Source organism: Poecilia latipinna, unplaced genomic scaffold (assembly GCF_001443285.1).
Source record: "Poecilia latipinna isolate Pla-1442-1.1 unplaced genomic scaffold, P_latipinna-1.0 Scaffold435, whole genome shotgun sequence".
In the NCBI taxonomy this organism is placed as follows: Eukaryota; Metazoa; Chordata; class Actinopteri; order Cyprinodontiformes; family Poeciliidae; genus Poecilia; species Poecilia latipinna.
In genome coordinates, this window is record NW_015113051.1 from 163,214 (window position 1) to 185,067 (window position 21,854).

At 38.3% G+C, this 21,854-nt stretch overlaps 1 long non-coding RNA gene across 3 annotated transcripts in view; it reads left to right on the forward strand.

Annotated features, from left to right (window-relative positions):
* The first annotated feature begins 239 nt into the window (after positions 1 to 239).
* Positions 240 to 21,854, forward strand: part of LOC106951022 (uncharacterized) — a 28,806-nt gene continuing 7,191 nt past the window's right edge. Inside the window, exons 1-3 of one of the 3 annotated variants that reach the window (XR_001425732.1) lie at positions 240 to 385; positions 712 to 831; positions 5,901 to 5,997. This is a non-coding gene — a long non-coding RNA (uncharacterized LOC106951022). The other 2 variants (XR_001425733.1, XR_001425734.1) reach the window with 2 other exon arrangements.

Consider the following 21,854-nt stretch of genomic DNA (forward strand, 5'->3'; position numbering starts at 1 on the left):
AAATGTGTGCATTTCTACTTAACCCCCCCAAATCTACATTTTGAGGGACCTAAATCTATATTTTCTTTCTTTTGACCCAGTGCCTCCCCCCACATCTATACAGGTTGAAGTTTTTTTTTGCTTTTTATCAAAAGCTTAAGTAAAATCAGCTTCCCAGTTGGAGTAAGGTCTTGGAGTAGGCCGGGGATCCTCAAATCCAGGCTGTGGGAGCAAGTTGTAGATGTGTCTCTGTTTCAACACTCATGTGTCAAATAATTAGGTCATTAGCAGGACTGCGGAGAACGAGGCTGCACCGAGGAGATAAATCAACCATTTGAATGACGTGTGTTGAGCGGGGAATAATGGACGCTGTCTAATTAGCATCTTGAAACGCTACACCTGCGAGGTAGGACGACTTGTCGGTGTCTGGTGACGTGGGCGTAGTTTGAACAGGCTAATATACTTGAATGTTAACTTTTATTCAAGCGTTTAAAACCGTGTATGTCGCCGCAGTAACTAACTTTGTCAGTAAAACAAGAAAAATATACTCATTGTAAAAAAAAAAAAAAAAAAAAAAACACAACAAGTTGTCTTGACGTCAAATACTATTATGCTAAGCTAAGCGTCGAGTCTGAACTTTAATTTCTCCTTTTTTCATGAGCTGTACGTGTGAAAATGGACACGTTTCCGTTTAGTTTCGGCTAAACTTTTAGCACGTTACATCTTTTGCAGGCTGTGGGTGATTTCTTTGCGGTCACATGGTGGAGCCAGAGGATCAGCTTTAGACGAGCAGCGGGATCTGGTCTGCATGCGTGTCGCCCTCTGACAGAGCTGACCTTTTCAGATTGACAGGTATGAAACAGGTGGGACTTTTCGCCTTTAACACTTGGGAAAAAAAATGTTTTTCAGTAGAAAATGAGTACTGTCTTACCTCAAAACTTCCATTCAATGAAAGCTGCTCTTTTTGATGTCTAAGATAAAATAAATAATAATTAAAATTCATGTTTTCAGTGTGTAGAATTCAGTTTTCTGTGTATATTGGGTTCAGCACAAGTGAATTTGGTGGTTCTTTCAAGATATTTAATATTGCTTGCTTTAGCTCGTGTGGTGTGAAGTAGTGCTTTGCATCCTTGCAGAGAAATGGCTGACTCTCAGCCTAATGTTAAAATGTCATGCTGAGCTCTTAGAAGTCGACCTCTTTAATTAACAAATAAACCTGAATATCTTGTTCGTTATGTTACTAGAAGTTTAGCTTTTCACCTGTAATGTTTACTTTCCGTTTTTGCCCTCCTAATCTGGTATCTGAGCTGCTTTAAGAAAACTCGGGTCCCAGAGCATCATACGCTCTCCACTATGCAATTTGGATCCCACTGTCTTATAGAGAGGCCTAATTTGTATCCACTTTCATAACATTATATTATCACGTAGCACATCGATATAGAAGAGAGTGCTGCTCATATATGCAAGTTTTGCTACTGAAATGAATTGATTGTCATTGGGCGTTTAATTTTGAGAGGTTTTGTAGAGAGACGTTGCATTTTTAAATACTTTTGCAATAATTTTGCCAGCTATTTTTCTTTTTCTTTAACAAAAATTGCAAGAGCAGAAATGATTATGCCTCTTCGGTAAATGTACGAAGCCCGAGGGCCATGGGCCCACAGCAAAGTTCAATGTCTCTGTTTTTATTAGAGGGAGAGTTTCAGAAATGATGAGAGGAACAACGACAAAGCAAAAACCAAGTTCTCTGATTTAACCATTCCTGTACCCTTTCATACCCACAACCTGAACTCTATACCAACATTTCCTTCAAAGTAACTACAACCTAAAATGCCCCACCACAAATGCAACACCTTTTATGGTTGTCATTTTTGTTTTGGAAAAGTGACAAGGCAGTCCCTTTTAGCTCTAGGTGTTGTTTAAAAGCTTTGGCAGTTTTATTGAATTGTTCTTGTATCAATGTACTCTATTAAAGAATTTAGACCATCTACATAAACTATCATTGCAATTTAAAGCTTTGTAGTTTTCACTTGTCACATTTAATACGTCATATATCTTACAGAATAGCAATACTATATGTAGTATGTAGGCAGCACATTCAACATCCATTAATCAGTCTGTATAAAATACATCACTGCAACAAAAAGAAAATCAGAGAATATGTAAGATAAATTTTGTCCCATCTTATTGTTGTTCTATGCAAATGTTACGTTTTTAGTAAAGGCGACGAAATGCAAACCAGAGTTATTTTTCCCCATGTCTTAGATCAGTCAGGATGACCTAAATTATCTCAAACATGCAGCTTTGTTGTGTGACAACATGTGGAAATCAAAGGAAATCTGTAATCAGGAAAAGGTCTTTGTACCCTCACAAGTCTAGTCCACATGACTGCAGATGCCAAATTCATCTGTTCAAGCAATTATATACAAGTATGCAAATTGATTGATACTGCATCTCTTCAGACTGGTTTACAATGAATAGGCATACAGCCATGGGCCGTTTTGGGAACACTTGTACAGTCTGCTTACATGTCTCTTCTCATCGGTGAACAGCTGCCATTTAATAACAGAGACGACCGTAGTGAGCTCCGGTCGATCAACCTCTGATCTGTGCAGTTCCTACTTCTTTGTGTTTTTCTTTCAAACGCCAAGAAGAACATTTTGCACACAGAAACGCCAATGCTTGAGAACTGCAGCTGCGTCCTTGAAATTAGCACCGGTGAACAGACCTCGAGGGAAGTGAGCCACCATCTCTCCTACATCGACGATGTGCACAATGAAGAAGAGAGGAAACTAATCCAAGAAATGCAAGCAGACCTTTACCAGATGCCCACAGGAGAGACACCAACTCATAATGAGACTGCAACTGCTCTGCAGAGTAATGTAATATGTTCTGGTTTCAGCTCTTTACACAAAGTCAATGAAACCTTATTTAACAGAACATAGAAACGCATTGTTTCCCATATTTCCCCTGAAATGGACTGCGACACTGCATGCAATTCTCACCTGAATTTGTTCGGGTGGGGAGCTTTAGAGACGTGCTGTTTTTATTCTGTGGAGTTAATCTGCTTTAAATGAGAGCTCGGAAGTTGGAAGACGGCATCAAGAACTTTCCAAGAAGCAGCTGTTCCTCTGAGGATGTGAACTGTTTCTTATTTTAAATCTTTTTTTTCTTTTTTCGAACGTTTAGCCAAATGTCATCCAGCGTCAGTGTGTGAAGTTTGTTGACAATTTTTAAAACAAAAACAAAAACAAGAGCAAACCAGATCCTTCTTTACTTTGGCGTTACCGTGGTGTCTGTCTGGTGTTGACGTGGCCTCAGACACTATAAATTTTTTACGCTCTCTTGCGATCTCTCCTTTTATTTGCTTCTTTTCTTGGATCTGATGTTTTCACTCCTCCCTTCTTCAACCATTGTTTTTAAAGTAAATTCCTCCAAAATTCCAGCTGGGGTGTTTCTGTAGTGTGTGTGTGTGCTGTGATAACTACTAGGCCCGTTTCCTGTGTGACGTTTAGCCAATTCCTCCCTCGCTAAACTACTTTGGGCTCCATGGCTGTGGATTCGAGCTACAAAGGTGCAAAAATCGAGCACATAAACTTTAGCTCTGCACGTCTGACTGGGTATAGGACGAGCCAGACCAGACACATTTCCAACACGGAGGGATTCGAGCTGGAAATGTTCCTGAGGTTTTTCACTGAGTGAAGTTGACCTCTCTGTGCTACGAGAGCGAGACTGATGCAATCTGAAGCCAATCTGACCAAAAGGTTTTTACTGCTGATGGAATAACACCTGATGATTTGCCTCTCTGCAGACACCACATGTTCACGCTCATGTGTGCATTTTATTAATCTCCTAAAGTTTTGGGTCATGGCTTTGTGCTATTAAAGAGAAAGTAAAACCTGACAGCCACCAGGACAGGAAAAGCTTTGCATACAGATTCAGACTGCAGAAAAAAAAAAAAATAAATCAAAGTGTTTCTATTTTTTTAGAACTCAGGGAAATTTCTTACGTAAATTTAAATGATCGAGACGTCTATTGTAAGTCGTTTAAAAAAAAAGAAGAAAATCAATTACACCATCCATCCAGTTTCTGCACCGGGTGAAACCTAGGGCTATCTATCTCCAGGGATTAACAGATGAGAATCCAGGACGCACTGTCAGTCTGTTGCATGGAGCTCAGAAACGCACACAAACATTCACACGTCTGGTAGCAATAGGTGGATTCAACACAAAGGCGGTGCACACTTAGCCCCATGTAAACCTACAATATGGAAAATTTCCACTAAGATTTAATTAAAGGGTTTAATGCAGCCTCTTGGGTATTTTGCCCAATAAAAGTCTAAAATAAATGTGCTTTGTGAGTTTTTAGGAGCTTGGACATCTGTTGACAAATGTTGCTTCTGTTCACTGATTTTCAACATTTTTATGAAAACAAATGATTGGACAAAGTTTTTCGCTTAAGCCTGCCTCAACAGATTATATCTGAGGAGATAGACTATGCTTTATTCATTATGTAAATTACATGTCTATCAGGAGCTTGATTTCAGGGAAGGTTACCTTATTTTGGACCTTTTTTTCTTAACTGCTGACATATTGAAAGGACAATTATTTAATTTGTAAATTAAGAACTGGTTCATTAGTTTTTTTTTTTTTTTAAAAAAGCTTTTTTCCAAGTTTCATATTTATTCATTAATAGCTCGCCTAGAAACTCAATGAAATTGCTCTATCTTTATACTGTACGTTTCTCTTTCTCTCTGTAATTATCATTAGTTTAAACATGGCTACCTATACTGACACATTTTAATGAAATGAACCCTGGGATGCCTGAAATGTTGTGTTCAACATGCATTCTAATAAAAAAAAAAACATTTCTGAAATTTTGCTGTATAATTTTTTACATTTTATATGCTTGTGGGTTTGAAGGCACTTTCTCAGAGACCGAGCCGACCACGCAACGTCGTTGAGTAGGTGTGAGCTGTCAGAGTAATGTCATTAACCTCGCCAAACCAGAACTCTACAAACAAAACTCAAATGGGAGCTTCTGCTGTAGTGTGAACTGCTACGTGTGAATAATTTACTGCTTAATGGGAAGCGATATGAACTTCAGGAGTTATGTTTAGGCTATTTTTTTTTTCCATCTGAGCTTCATTGTTCTGATTCTGGATGAACATTCTCAAATATATTCTTGAAGTCATGCACCGTTTATGACGGCGGCAATAAAAACATCATAAAATGTCTGCACGAAGCTGACAGACAGCTTAAGCATGTTTCCTGCAGGACAGCTTTGCTGCAGAAGTTAATGTTTTCAGCTGTCGGTTCTGCCATAAATTATACCATTCTGCTAATTTTGCCAAATTAAGCTTATGACTCCTCCTCGCAGTCATTAGCTATTAAATAAAAAACAAAAAAGCTGTCGTGTTTTGAGTACTAAATCATCTGACAGAAGCCAGTTTGGTTATCTTTTAAAATTCATAGTTTCGTGTTAGCAGGGAAGAGTAAATTAACCTTGACCCGCAGAATGCATTTAGCAGGAGAACATTAAGGGAATGACAAAACACGTGGGACAGACGGATGTGATGAAGATGGAGGATTCGGTAACCGAACAAACAACCCCCACCTCCTTGCAAACTGCACACAACCTGCAACCTTTTGAGCAGCAACAACTCTGCCATTGACACATATAATCCACTGAAAGAGAAAACCAGGTTGTTTATCTGTGAAGTCATGCCAGGAATTCACAGCATGAACTTCATGGAAAAATAAATGAGATTGCCTGCTTTGATTTGTGTCTAAATGGTGCAATATGATGTGGCCGTGGTTTGTTTGTAATGAAACAATAAGCGGTCAAATGGGAAAAGCATGTTTGTCATTATGCTATTTGGTCACGTATGACAATTAAAAGGTTATTTTTGTTTGTTTTACCAGATGTTAATTGTGATAATGCAAGCCTTACTGCATGAAAGGAAGACATGCTGATGAAGTTATCCTAAGGATCTGACTCTTTGGGACTGCTGGGGAATAGGTAAAGTCTCTGTTATACCAATATCTCTTCCAGTCTATGAATGCGTTTTAAAATGTAGACCTCTTTCTGAAACTTTGCACTGTAGCGGGATAGAATACCTTAATTTTTCTGCAGTAAATTGTTACCATTTGACTGCATCACCTCTTTATATCCGGCAGTGTAAAGACATAAGAATATGAAGCTATTCTCACTGGAATATTTCTATCTTTTCAACTTTTTTCATATGGGCAATATCTGTGATTGGCCAATGCAGGACATAAAAAGGGAACGTTGTTTTCAACATAAAAATCACAATCTCCATAGTGTAGCAGTCGAGCCATTTTCTTTTTCAGATGATGAATGAAACTTGCTTATTTTTTGTGGATAGAAATTGCTCAGTGGAAAGGTGATATTTGTCCTTTAGATTTTTGAGATATTGAGACCATTTTATTTTGATAGATAATTAGACTGTTTGGGTTAATATGTCTTATTGTAGCTAAATCATGATAGAGTATTAGCTAACAGCTGGACTCCATTTACTACTGAAGAATGTGTAGACATTTGCCAATAAACACAATGTGTGATGGCAAATTCATGCAGGAACTAAGTAATACTCCTTGGACCAAAAACATGTTTTTTTTTTTTTTTTTTTGTGACTCCAGTTGTTTTGTAAGTCTGACACTTACTTGTTACACAATTGACCCCAAAATTATTCATAGCTTTTTGAGAATTGGATTTGAAGAAATCTTTTGATCTTGTCAAAATCTTTCTTTTGACTCTAAAACATGTTAACATTGCAGAATGCCCTAGTCAAAGTCCTGACTTTAATCTGGTAGTAGTTTTATGGCGGCATCTAAAGATTAAGGTGGTGATAAGGAGGCCTTATGACTTTGACGAATTGGACCTAATTATTTTAGGCGTATCTCTAGAGGCAGTTTGCATGATGTGGTGGCTTTGCTTTTTTTTTTTTTTTTTCTTCTTTCTTATACATTTTTCATTGTAGAATTGCCAGAATCTCAAAACTGGCATGCATTCAATTCGATCAGATACATTAAACAGAAAACAGATACTTCAGCAGCAAAAGTAAAATCAGAGAACCCACTTTGTGTGTTTGATAGAAACAGACGTCATCCATGCAAACAGTCCTCTGGAGCACGGTAAGTTTAAGCCAAGTTTAATTGTGTGGCTCCGATTGCTGAGTTAGCTTCTGCTGCTGTCATTGCTGTCACCGTTGGCGCTGATGCTGCTGTTGCTGCTTGGGTTTGTGGGAGAGGGCTGAAGTCTGATGCGAGAAGCTTCTGGTTGCGGTTGTCCCTTTGTTTACTGTTGTTTAGTCTCCTGTATTTATAGATTCTCTGCTGCCTGCTTCGGCTAATTATACCATGGATGCCATAGGGATAATTGCAGTAATGAATGGTTGGCTTCCCAAAGAATTCAGGTTTTTTCCTCTCCAATCATTTTGCCTTGCACAATAAGTCCCAACTTCAGCAACTCAGTTTGTGTTAGACATTCCTGTGCACATACATCTCCCTGCGTGCTTGGAGCCACATATGTTTTTGCCTTAATTCATGCCAACTCACTGCGAGTGAATACCTCAGAGTGGTGCCGTTTAGCTTTTTTTTTTTTTTTTTTTTTTAGAACACATAATTCATGCACTGCTTTGAAATTGCTCATTTGATAGGGGCACAGGTCTCTTACTACCTCCACAGCTCACTTAACATGCAGAAACAGAAGCCAGGAATGTTCTTTAATCAACCTTAATTATGGTTTCCCAGACTCTGCTGCTCTAAGGTCAGCTGTTAATCCTCGCTCCAGGTTCACAAGTTCAAAGTGTCATTAGCTTAGACAGTGAGGGTCTCTAAACACGCCATGTGTAAAATACTAAACAATAGCAGCACCCACAGAACTTGCATTTATCATAACGTCCACGTCTGCACGGCAACATAATAATGCCCCATTAGCCTGATGTTGGAGCTGAAGAATGCAGGGCTCTGTTTCTATGCGGATGTTTAATTTTTGCTGCTCTCCTCAAATCCTGCAGCTGTTTATTGGGCAATGCAGGCGGTTGCAGGTAGTGCACATTCTAACTAATGCACGTTAGTGTGTCACTGCTGTGTTTTCTCACGTGTAAACAGCAAACATTTCTGGTGTGCTCTTGCACTGAGGACTATGGGGAACTCGTATGAAAACAATGCATGGAAAACCAGGCCAGCTCCAGTTGAAAACACACACACGCACACACACATGTGGAGCACGTATGTTCTTGATATTGTTTGGAAGAACAGCTGCGAGCCTGGCTGAGAGTGTCCTGAAAAGGTCAGTGAGGTTTGAAGGGGGAAAAAAACAGTCTGGTTAGAGCTGGTAATTTAGATCCCTTTCTGGCTGCAAACTCACAACCTCTAGAGCCTAGATGTTTACACATGAACAACTCGGATGGAAACATTTTATAGAAGAGATGTCAAACGCTCTGGCATTTGTGACTTAAACTGTCACTAAAAATTAGAAATGTACATTTTTGTATTTACAGAAATTTCACAAACGTATTTGAGTGTGGCTTGGATATTTATCAAAACAGCAATTTGCCATAGTTGAAAAGTGTAAAAGTTATAAAGTGAGTCTTAACATATGAACTTTTGGGAAATTTGAAAAGTTGAAACGTGGAAAATACATGTGATGAATTATTTTAAATAAAACATGCCTATATTTTGTAGCATTATTTAATAATTAGCTGCAGTGTTGGGAGCAATCCAGTCTGAGCTACTCTTTTATTGACTTGAATGTGTGCTGGGTTATTTTCCTCAAAGGTTGGGCTTCGGCTCAGGAATTGACACCATACAAGATCCGAGTGCTTTTCAGTTGCAATTGTTATTATTATTATTATTATTATTATTATTTTAAAAGTACTTTTCTACATTTTATGCTTTCATACATTAAATGATTATTAACTTTGATTAGTATTACAATTCACTATCATTGTTTGAGCTTCAAAATAAAAGTCTGGACCTGCCAACTCGTATAAAAGACCCAGATGAGTGAGTTTTGCTGTTTTGGCACATAGTTTTGTTCTCAACATTTTCTTTTATTTTGTAATCATAAAGAACTGACGTATGTTTGTGACTCTTTCTGAACATGAGTTGTAAATGTCATGAAGTTATTTAACCATTATCCATCAGCTTTGTGTTAGTAATGTCTCTGATAATTAAAAATGCTCACATGTTGTTGCTCATTTTGTTATAAAAAGCACTTTTGCTCTTCAGATATGCAAATTTTCTTGTTGCATAATAAAAAATAGCAGGCTTTGGTTTGCTTTGGACAAGGGACAGTTTAGTCAACAGTATCTACTGACCATGTTTCCTTGCCAGAGAAGGAAATATATTTTCAGCTGGTAGCTGGGATACAAGTCAGTTTACGACAATGTACTAGAAACCGTTTTACTGGACTTGCATCACTTCTTACCACAGTGGAAAAAAATACTTTATTTCTGGCACAGGTATTTACTGGTTCAATCATTTGCAGCATGCTTGCTTTCTTTTTGTCACTAGGTTGCATGCTTCTTGTTTTCATTCATGATTATTTTCTTGTAAAAAAAAACAAAAAGTTTTTCTTTGCTCCAAAATTCAAAATTATATTTGTAATTTTTATTCTTTCATTTATCCAGAAAATAATTAGATTTTTAAAAAAGTAGGGGTTATAATGCTTACTTTATTTGAATGGTTATTGTGGCTGTAAAAAAAAAAAAAAAAAAAAGAAAAACTTGCATTAGAGCTGACCTGCTTTGATGCCAGCTTTATGACTGAAGTGACCTCTGTGATGCTCTAAAGATGAGGTTGAAACATTTCCTTTTTAAGACTCTGGTGTTGTGCTGGTAACTTGTGTACCAGATCTTGTTTTATTATTTAGTTTTAAAACGATGATCAAAGCCTTGTTCATGGTAGAAGGACTACATGCGGGCTGTAATTCACTTCCCTCCTTTTGACTTTTGTTACTGTGGAAAACAAAAGTTTTACTTTAAGTACAGCAAAGAATGTTTTCCTTATGATGAGCCTGAGTTGATATTTCAAAGTTGTTTGCTGAGATGATGAACTGCAGTGGGACAAAGAGGAGCAGAAGAGCTAACAGGACAAGAAATAATGATGCAGCTGGTGTGTGTGTGTGTGTGTGAGAGAGAGCGAGAGCCCCTGAGATTTCTGGGAAAAACACCTCTGTGTGTTGGGGCAGAAATTGCATGTAAACATCATTGTCATGAGAGCAGATAAAGGGCTTTGACACCAGACAAATGTCAGCTTTGATTAGTAATTCCTACCTTCAACATTTTTCTAGAATATGACATTGTTTTGATTTAATGCTGATCTCATTTGCTCAATGTAGATTTATCCATTTGTTAGCTTGCTGCTTCTGGGATTGTCTGTGGAAGCACAATTGTATAAAACTCAAAACGCCTGCTGATTATTATATTTTACCGTTATGTTCCACATTGTGCAGCACTGAGTTCTCGTAAATACTAACCTCACTAAGCCATGAAATTATTTTTAGTTTATAATCTGTATACTTCCTCTGTTTCAATCTGTTGGCAAGAAGCAGATGCTCAACCTTGACTCTGCTCAAGAGCACTTTTGAAGGCGACCACAATTCATACTTTACAAAATTAATTAAACATGGCTTCAATACATATATATATATATATATATATATATATATATATATATATATATATATATATATTCTGCTTTTATCTTTGTCAATTCTGATCCTCCGTATTTTTTGAGGTAAGGGTTTCACCCTTTAGTTTCCCTGTCTGTAATTCTGCTACCATGTTGCATGAGAAAACAACATATTCAAATTAATGTTCAGTGTTGCACATAGTATTTTGCATCTTGGTTTAAAAATAAAAAAATGTTGCGTTTTGGTTTAATCTTCTTTTACATGTTTGCTCTGTTCCCTAAATGACAGCAAACAGGCTTTCTTAAGGCTTCCTTTCAGCAATAGTTTTGTTCTTATCTCTCTTCCATGAAGGTCATATTTATGGCGCTCACAACTAATAACATTCCTATCAATGGACTCTCAAGCCACATCTTGGGGTCTCTGCAGCTTTCCCAGAAGTGCCACAGGCTTCGTGACTGCTTCTCTGATTAATGCTCTTGTTGTCCCTCTCGTTTGTTTGGGTCGTGTCTTGATAGGTTCCCACTCATGTCAACCTCTTTTTATATCCGAAGGATTAAACTTAACGGTGTTCCTTGACATAATCAAAGCTTGGCATATTGTTTTATAAGCTAGCCCTGCCAAAACTTTGCCCCTGACCAGTCCGCTGTGTTCCCTGATCTTCATGAAGATCTTTATTCCCTAATGTTCTCTAGTAAATCTCTGAGCTCTTTGCAGAACGACTAGATTTATACTGAGATTAAATTACAAACAGTTGTGGTCAATTTACAAAATTGGGTTACTTTAGATGGCAAATTCTTTTCACTTCATGGAGTTTATGGTATGATAGTAAAAAGAGATGATTAGAAGTGGATATTGCATTTTCAAATTAAATTAAGATGCAGTGAAATAAAGCAGGAACACCTCACTGAGCTTTTTTAAAACCAGCAGAAAGATAATATATACTGACAATACTAAAGAAAATTACTTTAAACTGCATTATTTTGACATATACTTATATGCATCTAAATAAATCTGGCTTCTTATAGCCAGAAACATTTCACTTGGTTATGGTTTATATTCTGTGGAAATTAGTGTCGTTATCTGTAAGATACAAGACCATTCCACCTTAGTGTTGTGTCATGATGGTCAGACTTGGATATATATGTTCTCTGTGAATGTGCATCTATGTAAAAAGCCTGTTTTCTGAGCATCAGTAGTGCTGCATTAGGAATTATGAGTTTGTGGATCAAACTTAAACCCAGATTGGTTGTAGAAATGACTAATTCCTGGAACTTTGGTGCATTCTCTGACACAAAAACAACTCAGACTAAAAACACCTCCAATATAAGGTGCTAACAGGGTCCCTAGGACATCATAATTAACTTGCTCTCTGAAAATGTACACCTCCAAACTTTTTTCTGTGGAAGCTAAAGGCAATCGCCGGCTTCTTTTAAAAAATGAACATGTTCCTACAGCGGTGCATTGAAGCGGCGTAACGCGGTTACAGACAGCACAGAGGTCTGAGATGTCTGTTGTGTAAGCAGTGGGGAGTCTTTGAACTAACTTTTCCTGTTGCGCAACCACTGAAGGCACCTGTACTCGCTGTCCTGCTATGTCTTTAACCTGTGCTTGGTGACACCTGAGTGTTTGTTCTCAGACAGCAGTGTATTAGTTTGACCTTTGGTCTGTTCTTGCAGAAATGGCAGCCTTTTCCATCATATTGCTGCTCAGCCTTGCAAATCCCAGCAGCCGGCGAAAATACCAGGTAACGCCGAGATGGCTCACTCTGTTCCTCTTTCTCTGTGACCTCCAAGAAGTTGAAAGAGAAATGTTACTGAGCGCAGGATGAGAGTGGAAGGTGATGGATAGCCCTAAGCAGTGTAATGGTGTTGCCCTTCTGTATTGAAAGAGAACAAATATCTTCCTGGGCTGTATGATGTGTGGCCTCTGCTCGGATCATACGTTGTGCCGGGTTGTCTCATGTGGCTTTCTTCGGATGTTCTGTAGATGCTGGGGGAAAAAAAAAAAAAAAAAAACAAAAGCCGGGCGGACAAACAGCCTGACAAAAACGATGGGAGGCTTGAGGAGGAAAATGAGATGAGACAAAAAGAAAATGCACCAGGGATGGAGCAGATTTGGTGTGACATTGAGAGGCAGAGAAGAGAGATCTCAGCTCTGTCAGGCTTCTTGTCTTCACACGGCGCTGAAAGATGGTCCCTGGCTTTTTCCTGGTCTAATGATCACCCTGCAGGCTTGACGTCTTATTTCTGAAAGTAGGTAGCATTTTCAAAATCTCACACAACCCTACAACCATACACATTTATTTTTTTTCCTTTTGTAGTCAAGGATAGGCTAAACAAAGAATTCAAATCAAATTTTCTTGAGTCCTTTGTCTTAATCTAAACCCTGGGCACAATCTTTGATCTATATTTTAGACAGTCGGAGTACGTGTCCAGAATAGATAAAGGTATCGCAAACTTGACACTCCTGTCTCATAAAACCTAGCAACGCTGTTCATAAATTATTGCAAGCCAAGGAGAACTGCGGCCCTGAGGGGTTTGGAGGAGACCTTTAGCAAAGCAGAGACTGCTTTACACCTGTAATATAAATTAAGTGTGGAAAGGGGAGGGGATGGGATGGACACCTGAACCTGGGAAGCAATAGATGCGGCTTGACTTTAGCAGTGCACGATTTATTGTTGATGGTTGAAGCAAGGCTCAGTTCAGAATCCTACAGCTCTCCTGCTTTAACTTCACGTAGAATGTTTCTCTTAAAAGGTTCACTGTTATGCAAAATTCACTTTATGCAATTTTCTGTGCATCCAATGGAGATCTACTGCTCCAGCTGTTTTTTGGGGAATAAGTAAATGTTCTGCTGGTGTCTGCTGAACTACCTGTTTCAGAGACCATTAAATTGTTGCCACAATTTTTTATTTTATTTTTATTTTTTATTCTTTTTACGTAGTAGTCCTAAGCCAAACCCTAAACCTTCACCAGGCAACTCAAGTGGAGCTCCACCCACTTCACTTCAAGGCAACGCTACATTTGTTCTGCCGGTCTTACTGCTGTACAATGGTTGCTGGAAAAGAAAAATGTTTTGTCTGCTCCAATACACAGCTTGTGTCCATGTATTTTCTCAGTCATGGAGAACAGAGCTGTGTGGCTTCATTTTATTTTTGCTTACAATGTCCCTGCAAAATTGCCAAAGAAAGTTGTAGTTTTGGCAAATCAGTTTGAGGAGTCGATTAAAAACTGCCAACAGTACACTGCAAGATTTAATACTTCAACTGAAGGAAAGTTCTGGCCCTAGTGTTCATCATCGTCACAAACCTGCACACGATGGCGATGTGTTGTGTCGGATACTTCCAACATCATCTGAATGTATTTATTTTTACGTGTTGAGATGAGTGCTTCTCCTCTAATCTCATAAATATACTCGTATATAAAAAAAACGTAGTATTTGTGGGGGGAAAAAACAACAAAAAAAACATCTGTGCTGAAATAATGGTGATATAAATGTGCATCAGAGCCGCAGTGTTTCATCCTTCAGTGGTTGTGGCTTGATGGTTGATCAGGAGGCTCCACTTGCTTCTGAATCTGCTTCAGGATCAGAGATATGATTGTACTACTGTGGATCTGCTTGTTGTAGCCATTTATTTTCAGGTGTTTGAGGGGCAAATGTAAACACTGAGATGGGAAGACTTTGCTAACAGCAGCTTATCTGCATCATCGTGACGGCGCTAACACGGCGAATTCATAAATGAGCTCAAAATGGTCAGAACTGATCTGGTGAAATCTCAATATCTGAGAATGATTTAGTATATTACATGTAATGGCCATGTTTTGTATAGCCTACAGACCTGATCTAGCTTGTTCAAGGAAGCATAATAGGTTTCAAGCATTTATAGCTGCACTGTCAGTGGAAGTGCCATAAGATAATGATTGTAACAATGCTGCAAAAAGCCTTAAAATAATTAGCATAATTTCCCACTAAAAATTAAGAAAAATACAACCTTTAATCAGAGAGAGGAAAATCTCAAATCATGGAAAAAGGATATTGTCGTAACTGGAGAGAAGATAAATATGGGCCTATTGACCACTAGCTAAAATAAATAGGCTCCTTTGTCAAGTCATATTTATTCGATGGGGAAAACAGCAAATCAAGGATTCCTTACAACTCTTATGAATTTAAAGACTAAAGTAGATTCTTCTTTTATGCATAAATTATTCATGATTTATCAGAACAGCCAATTTGCCATTTATATAAATCCTAAGCCAGTGAGACTATTAATAATACTGGTGGTTAAGACTTGCAGTGCTAGTCCTGTTCCATCTCAGGAGAGAATCCAAGTCTGCTGCGTGCTTTAACCTGAAGAAGTACTTAACTCTGGAACAAAATGTCTGCCAATCTAAAGTTGACCATGATTGTGTCCACATTCTCTAGTAAAGACTAGAGAATGTCTTTACTAGACATGAAGAGGTGTCTAGTAAAGACACTAGTAAAGAGGTGTTTACTAGACATGAAGAGGTGAAGACCCCTCTTCACCTTTTCAGGTGAAGAGGGGTCTGAATTGGCATGCTGTGCTCTGACTATAAAACGAGAAACATTAAAAAACACAGCAAAACTAAAAGGTAACAAACACACCACTGACACTGTTTGAATACCAGGTGGTCATTTTATCAGAAGCCAGCAAGTGTGGCAAAATCCAGCCGTTCTTGTTTTGCTTTGGTGAGGAGAGACTATATAATTCTGCTGAATTTCTGTGATGACTCTTTACACGTGGAATTAAAATAACAAAAAAAACAAAAAAAAACACGTGTATCCTCTCTTCTGGATGAGTCATTATTCTCACAATGTTTTTTTTTTTCTAATTAAATATTCCAGATTACTATTACGGTTGTGATAAATCCACATAGGGAGCTGGAAACTACAGGTGGATTATCTGGGCTAAGACAAAACCAGCACTGCTGCTTGGAAACACAAAATATGAAAAATTCTCATTCAAAATGCACAAAACCTAAACTTTGTGACGTTTTAGTTGTATAATTTATGCTATTTTGAAACAGAGTTTGGCTGGTTGTGTACTCCTTTACTTAGCTGCATTAATCTGTACTTCTTATGATTCATACAGCTAATAATGGGAACTCTCTCAAAGGTTTAACTATTACTGCCTTTGTAAATTTTCACAGACATTGGACAAGAAACCAAGAGATTAGCAACAAATTTAAGTCCTTAAATCCTACTTCTATCAGGGCGCTATAACCTTGAAATATTTTTTATCTTAATTTATGAAAATCTGAAGTGAAGTTCGACATGTCTAAGATTCTTCCTCATCATGTTGTATGTATTAATATTAAGATAGAACATTACCTTTTTGAATTAAGTTTTAAACAAGCGAGGATGAAACTGTTGGAAATTTTGCCTGTCATGGCCTCATTCCCCCCCTCCCCCTCCCTGCTGTGAATGTTTGCTCAATGTGGGAGAAACAATCAGCAGTTCTGGAAGATTCCAGGGGGCCTCCATGAAAAAATCATGACTCAATTAGAGCTTGTTCAAAATTTCAAACAGAGCGATCATTAAAAATTCACCGGGACTTCTGACTGCCACTTTTAAATGCATCGTTTGTATTGCTTTAGCTGCTGAGGACTGGGTCAGGCTGAGCTCACCACTTAGACGCTCCATCTTTTGATTTGCTATCAAGTTGTTGCCATGGTTCATTTAAGGTCCCTTGAGAAAAGGATTAATGCTGGCAGAGCTGCAACTTTTTATCACAATATTTAACCTCTGCTAAAGCCAGTTGTTCTTTGTATCCGTTTAACCAAAATTTAACTCTATTTATCTTGTACATCTTTAAAATCTCTCTTAGATTTAATAAGAACAACCAGGTATTAAAAATGAAGTGAGGACTGCAAGGTGCAAGCATTTCCTTACCTGCATACACTCTTATTTTTTTTCTCTCTTGTGCATGCCAGCTCTTACACAGGCACAAGCACACTTTCGCACACTATCTCCCTGCTTCCCCCTGGTTTCCATGGTGAAGGACCAGAGAATTCAAGGACAGGTATGTTTCCAAATGAGACTTTGCTAGCATTATATGTCCACTCACTGATTCACCACGAGGCATGATTCTCAAAGGCAGGCTGAGTTTGTCTGAAAGTGAGCGAGATTTGAAAGTGTCCAACCCAAAGAACATGACACATGTTGGTATTTGTCTGTTGGCCTGCTGCAAGTTCTGTACATCTGCAGTCCATGCTGTGTTTGCATGTTTGCGTGTGCGAGTGAGAGCGTGTGTGGACCACGTGTTTGGCTGCTTCCACATACAAGAACAGACACAAACACAGACATGCTCCAATATGGTCTCTGATTAGGAGAGCAGGCTGCCTCTCGACTTAAACCTCAAAATAAAAACAACTACACAAGAAGGGTAATGCAGAATGTAAACAGTTGCATCAAGTACATAACATTCGCAGTTTGTCACTAAGCATTCAGTGCACTCAAGGAGGAATAGCTCAATTTCAAGGAGGTAAAAAGGCTGTTTAATCTGATTTAATTTGGGAAAATGATGTAATTATACACCAGAGAAAATATCACATTATTTGCAGGTTGCAGTACTTAAGAAAGATCAAATAAAAAAAACAAGTCAAAATAAATCACATCTTTGCAAAATCCAAAATTCGGATAGAACGCCATCTATCCGACACTAACACCACCATTGGACACCGAGCTTTGGGCTAACCATCTATGCTAATCATCTTAAAGTAACTCAACAATCAGTAACTTTTTACAAGATGAATAGCTTTGTTTCCAAAAGATACATTTGTTCATCAGTTAAATTTATTGATCTAATTTAACTCCCTGTAAGAATGCTGTGTTACAGGCAAACTGTAATATTCTGACCTGAAAAATTTCGATTAACACAGACTTGAGACTTGAACTTTAGGTAAAATACTTTTTAGGCTCGTGTTAGAATTACTCCTCTGTAATGCAGATATAGCTGAAATAGGACATTTCAAACTGAGGGGAGAGTTGTCCTAAAAGATGTAAATCAATCAGTCCTCTGATAGTGATTTTTGAGACAGGGATACATTGCTATCATTTAAAATTTCATGTGTTACTGTGTAACGTGTGCTCATTGTTACACTTTAATAAGAATGAAAATGGTTACAGATACCGCGTGTAACTTTGCCAAACATAAGTCACTTCTAAAAAATGAAATGAAATGCATTTTGATACGGTTATCAGCATCCCAAAGTTGTCCCATTGGAAACTAAATGTATAAGTAAATAAAGGTAACCAAGTGGTGGGGATAACTTTGCTACTTTACAATGTATTTGTTGTTGTATTTGTCCCATATTCAATGGTTGATCGTGTTACTATGCTCTCAGTGTTATGGGCTGCATACCTCCTGTAATGCACAAATGTATCCACAAGCTGTTCTGCCCCCCTATAGCACTCTAAACCATATGTCACCCCTGGAGGAACAGCTATCGCACACTGCTGTCTCTGACTGTGAGTTTTCTCTCTGTCATGCTGCAAACACCACAATACAGAGTCACACACTGTGGTTTTACTTGCATGTAACTGTGGGTGTGTATCTGTACGTTTTCGTGTGTCCCGACGACTCAGTCTGGCATCACAGTTGTGTCATATATATCCAACGTCGGTGTGAGCTCCAGAGTTAACGGGCTTGATTTTTTATTTTTTCTGTGTGATGGGTTGAAAACTGGAAGGAAGGGATTCTCACATCTTCAACACATCTGCATGACAAGCTACTTGCCTGTGTTTGTATTCTCCTGTTCATCCTCATTAACTCAGTGTCACATTAGTTATTCTTGAGATTACAAGAAGAAATTGTGGCTCAAAAGAATATTAGTTTAAAGGTGTGCACATTTATGTATGGAAGCAACAAACCCGATACAATTATATTTCAGTCATTATTCCAGGATAAAGGAGTAATTATCTTGCTATCTCGGGTTTTTGAAACTCTTTTCCTTGCGGCAACCACTCGCATTTAAACATGACTGGTACTGATATAAAACTCTTTGTGGATCGTACTAGTTTCACGTGTTGCTCATTTACATAGTCCGCATTAATGATTAGAGTGAATCTGATCCCTCCATTACTTTCTTTGATCTTATCTTGCTTAAAAAACTTTTCTCTTCACCTTTGTGGAAAACTCCTCCCATACTGCTTCGTCATTATTTCATCATGTTCCAATGGGTGACTGTTATGTAATGTGTGTCATAATATAGCATAACATGTTTATTTGTCTTTTTAGGCACCTGTAAAGGGCCACATGTGGTCTAGTTACTGTAAAATACCTACATCTAAAATAAACTCTCAGTTGTTGTTCTGGGCTCCTAATCAGTGTTCCAAGCAATGTCACTACATCTAGATAATTTGAAACCAGGGTTAAATTGAGCTGTGATACTGAAAGTGGTTTTAAAATGCTAAGAAAAAAAAAATAAAACTAAAAATACTTTGAAGCTGTAACAAAGTAGTTACAGCTTATGTAGTGACGGCTTATGCGTGAGAAAATGATGCTCCTCTGCCTTCTCTCTGTTGCTACTTTAATCTGGACAATTATACCCAGGCTGAAACCACCAATCAGAACCAGGAGGAATGTCTTGGCACTGTCCATCAGGCTCGTTTACGTGTTGCTCACCCCTCCATCTTGCTCTCTGCTACATGCAGCTTGCTGTGAATACACAGACTAGTTAGCATGACTACTGATGTTGTTAGATAGCAGTTGTCGCTATTAGCACAGCAGCATACACTCTGTCACAACATAGTAATAAATACATATATAAAAAAAACAATTAGCAGCTTTAGAGCTGTGTGGGAGCAGTACTTAAACTTAATTTGAAGAGGTATAAGTGTTTTTTTGTATTTGTGACAGACTGAAGAAAATCTATGATTTCTTTTCAGAAGAATGTTGGTTTTTTTGGTTAGCTGTTGACCACAAAGCACAGTGGCATAATGGGGAGAACAAAATAAAAAAAAAATCTTGGCACAAGCATTGTCAGCATGATAGTGGAGGGCTGATGGCTTGTTTTACAGCCACAAAAGTCCTGGGCACCTTTTAACCATTGAATGAAAAAAATAACTTTTCTCTAAATTAGTCAAAAGTGAGGCTCTCTGACAGCTGATGCTTGTTAAAGATTGAATCATATAGCAAATCTGTGACAAAATGGCTAAGAAGTAGAAAACAAAGATGTAGTAAAGGCTCAGCCTAGTCTTTCTGTCCCAGCCTTCGATTTAGCCGCCCTGCTTTGGCAGTAAATTTAAAGAGCTTTGAATGAATCACAGCCGAGTAACCTAAAACAAACTTAAGCAACAAGTGTCTGCAAAATACAAATCTTTAAAGTTGCTTCAGGGAAAATGAAAGGTGCAAGTCAACAGGTTAACCACCATTTACACTCGACATGACAGGGCAGACAATGTCAACTTTGGCTCAACGCAGTGATTTAAATATCCGACTGAAAGGAAAACATTCTGAAAAGTCTGGCTTGAGGCAAGCAGTAGTATACCTCTTCAGTTTAGACTTTCCTGTTTATGACTTCTTCTTGCCAAAGCCAGACAGAGGGAAAAAAAAATAGATCTGGTGTGCATTCTTCCTCCATCACACTCCCTCTCTCCGTGTTTTATCTTTAATTGGCTGTCATCTTCCCGTCTGCTCCTTCTCTCTACGTTTGCCTTTCTTCATTTCCTTACCGTTCCCTTTCTCCCCCTGTCTGCACGTCTTTCTCCGTGTTTCTTTTCTTGTTTATTCCCTCAGTCAATCTCGCCATGCTTCTCTCCCACGTCCTGCATGGGCACTCTGCTTGTGTCGGATCCTGGCATAGGTGGCATAGCTTCCATATGGAAGTGTTCAGCTGAAGATATAGAACATATGTGACCCCAGCTCGCTGGCTTGGGACTCTGCGGAGATCACACCGTGTCATTAGTGGCGGTGAAAACGCCAGTGCTGCAGTGCAAAGAAGGAATGGAAAGGACAGATATAATTAGGTTAAGGAAGGGGGAAGAAGTAAAAAGGACAAAAAGAGCAGGTTATAGTGTTGAGTACATTGTGTCCTTTGAGAGGCTTTGTGTGTGTGTGTGTGTGCGTGCGTGTGTGTGTTCTCCACCCCTACTGGTTACATCTGGGAGCTAATGTGAGTTGAACTGAAGCAGAAATGCCAGGTAGGCGCTCATGCTTCACTGTGCACTCACTGTTTGCTTTGAAGCTTACTCTGCTGGAACCAGTCTTAACAAATTGATTTTGTCTCAACAACTGCATAACAAGATCTGTCCGGATCTATTAACTTTCTGCTCTAAAGGGGAGGAAAAAAAAAAAAAAAAAAAAGCCGAGTTCAGTGCAACACTTTCATAACGACTACCCAAATGTCAGCATGCCCAACGGTGAATCTGAGGTTTCACAAAGTCGTGAAGACATGCGCTGATGTCATACAGCTGGAACAGAGCTCGCTACCAAAGAAAACTATGCATTTTCCACACGGCGCCTCACTGGGAATGAATCCGTTTTGATTGTTGTTGTCATTTGCCCGACTCGTGGAATGATTTGGTCAAGCCACAGTTATTTTTGGTTTGCCTTGTGAAAGTCAGCAGAGGCCAATTTTATTTCTCACACTACATACTGCATGAGAGATATTGCTCATATAAAGCCATTTCATTTCTTTGTGAAGCCACGCAAGAAGGTTTGACAGATGGGATGTGCGCTAGCCTCACAGTACGGGAACCTAAATATTAAAGATTTAATAAAAACTTCCAGCAAAATAAGAGGCAATTGGCATAAAACCTTGCGTGCCTGTGGAGCCAGTTCTCCTAGACTAGATGCAATATACATAAGGTTTATTAAAGTCAAACATATTTATATCCTTGAAGAACATGGCTCAGTCAGTTGGATATATGAAGAAAAATTGTTAAACAAATAAATTTGCAATTTATATAAAATGTATTGTTTTAAAATGTTTTTTTTTTTTTTATTTGCTAGGATTTCTTTAACAATCTATACAGAATAGTATCTCATTTTCAAAAGTTCCCTAAATCTGTTTTTTACAGGTGATGCAGGATTCAAACAATTCATGAAAACATTTCAACAAAAAAAATCTTTTCATCACTTGAAATTTGACCATTTCTTTATTTATCAAACCGATGGAGTAATAACTTTTTTCTTGATACCTAAATTGTGTTTCTTATTACAACTGAGAAGTTTGCAACTGTTAATTTTATTGACC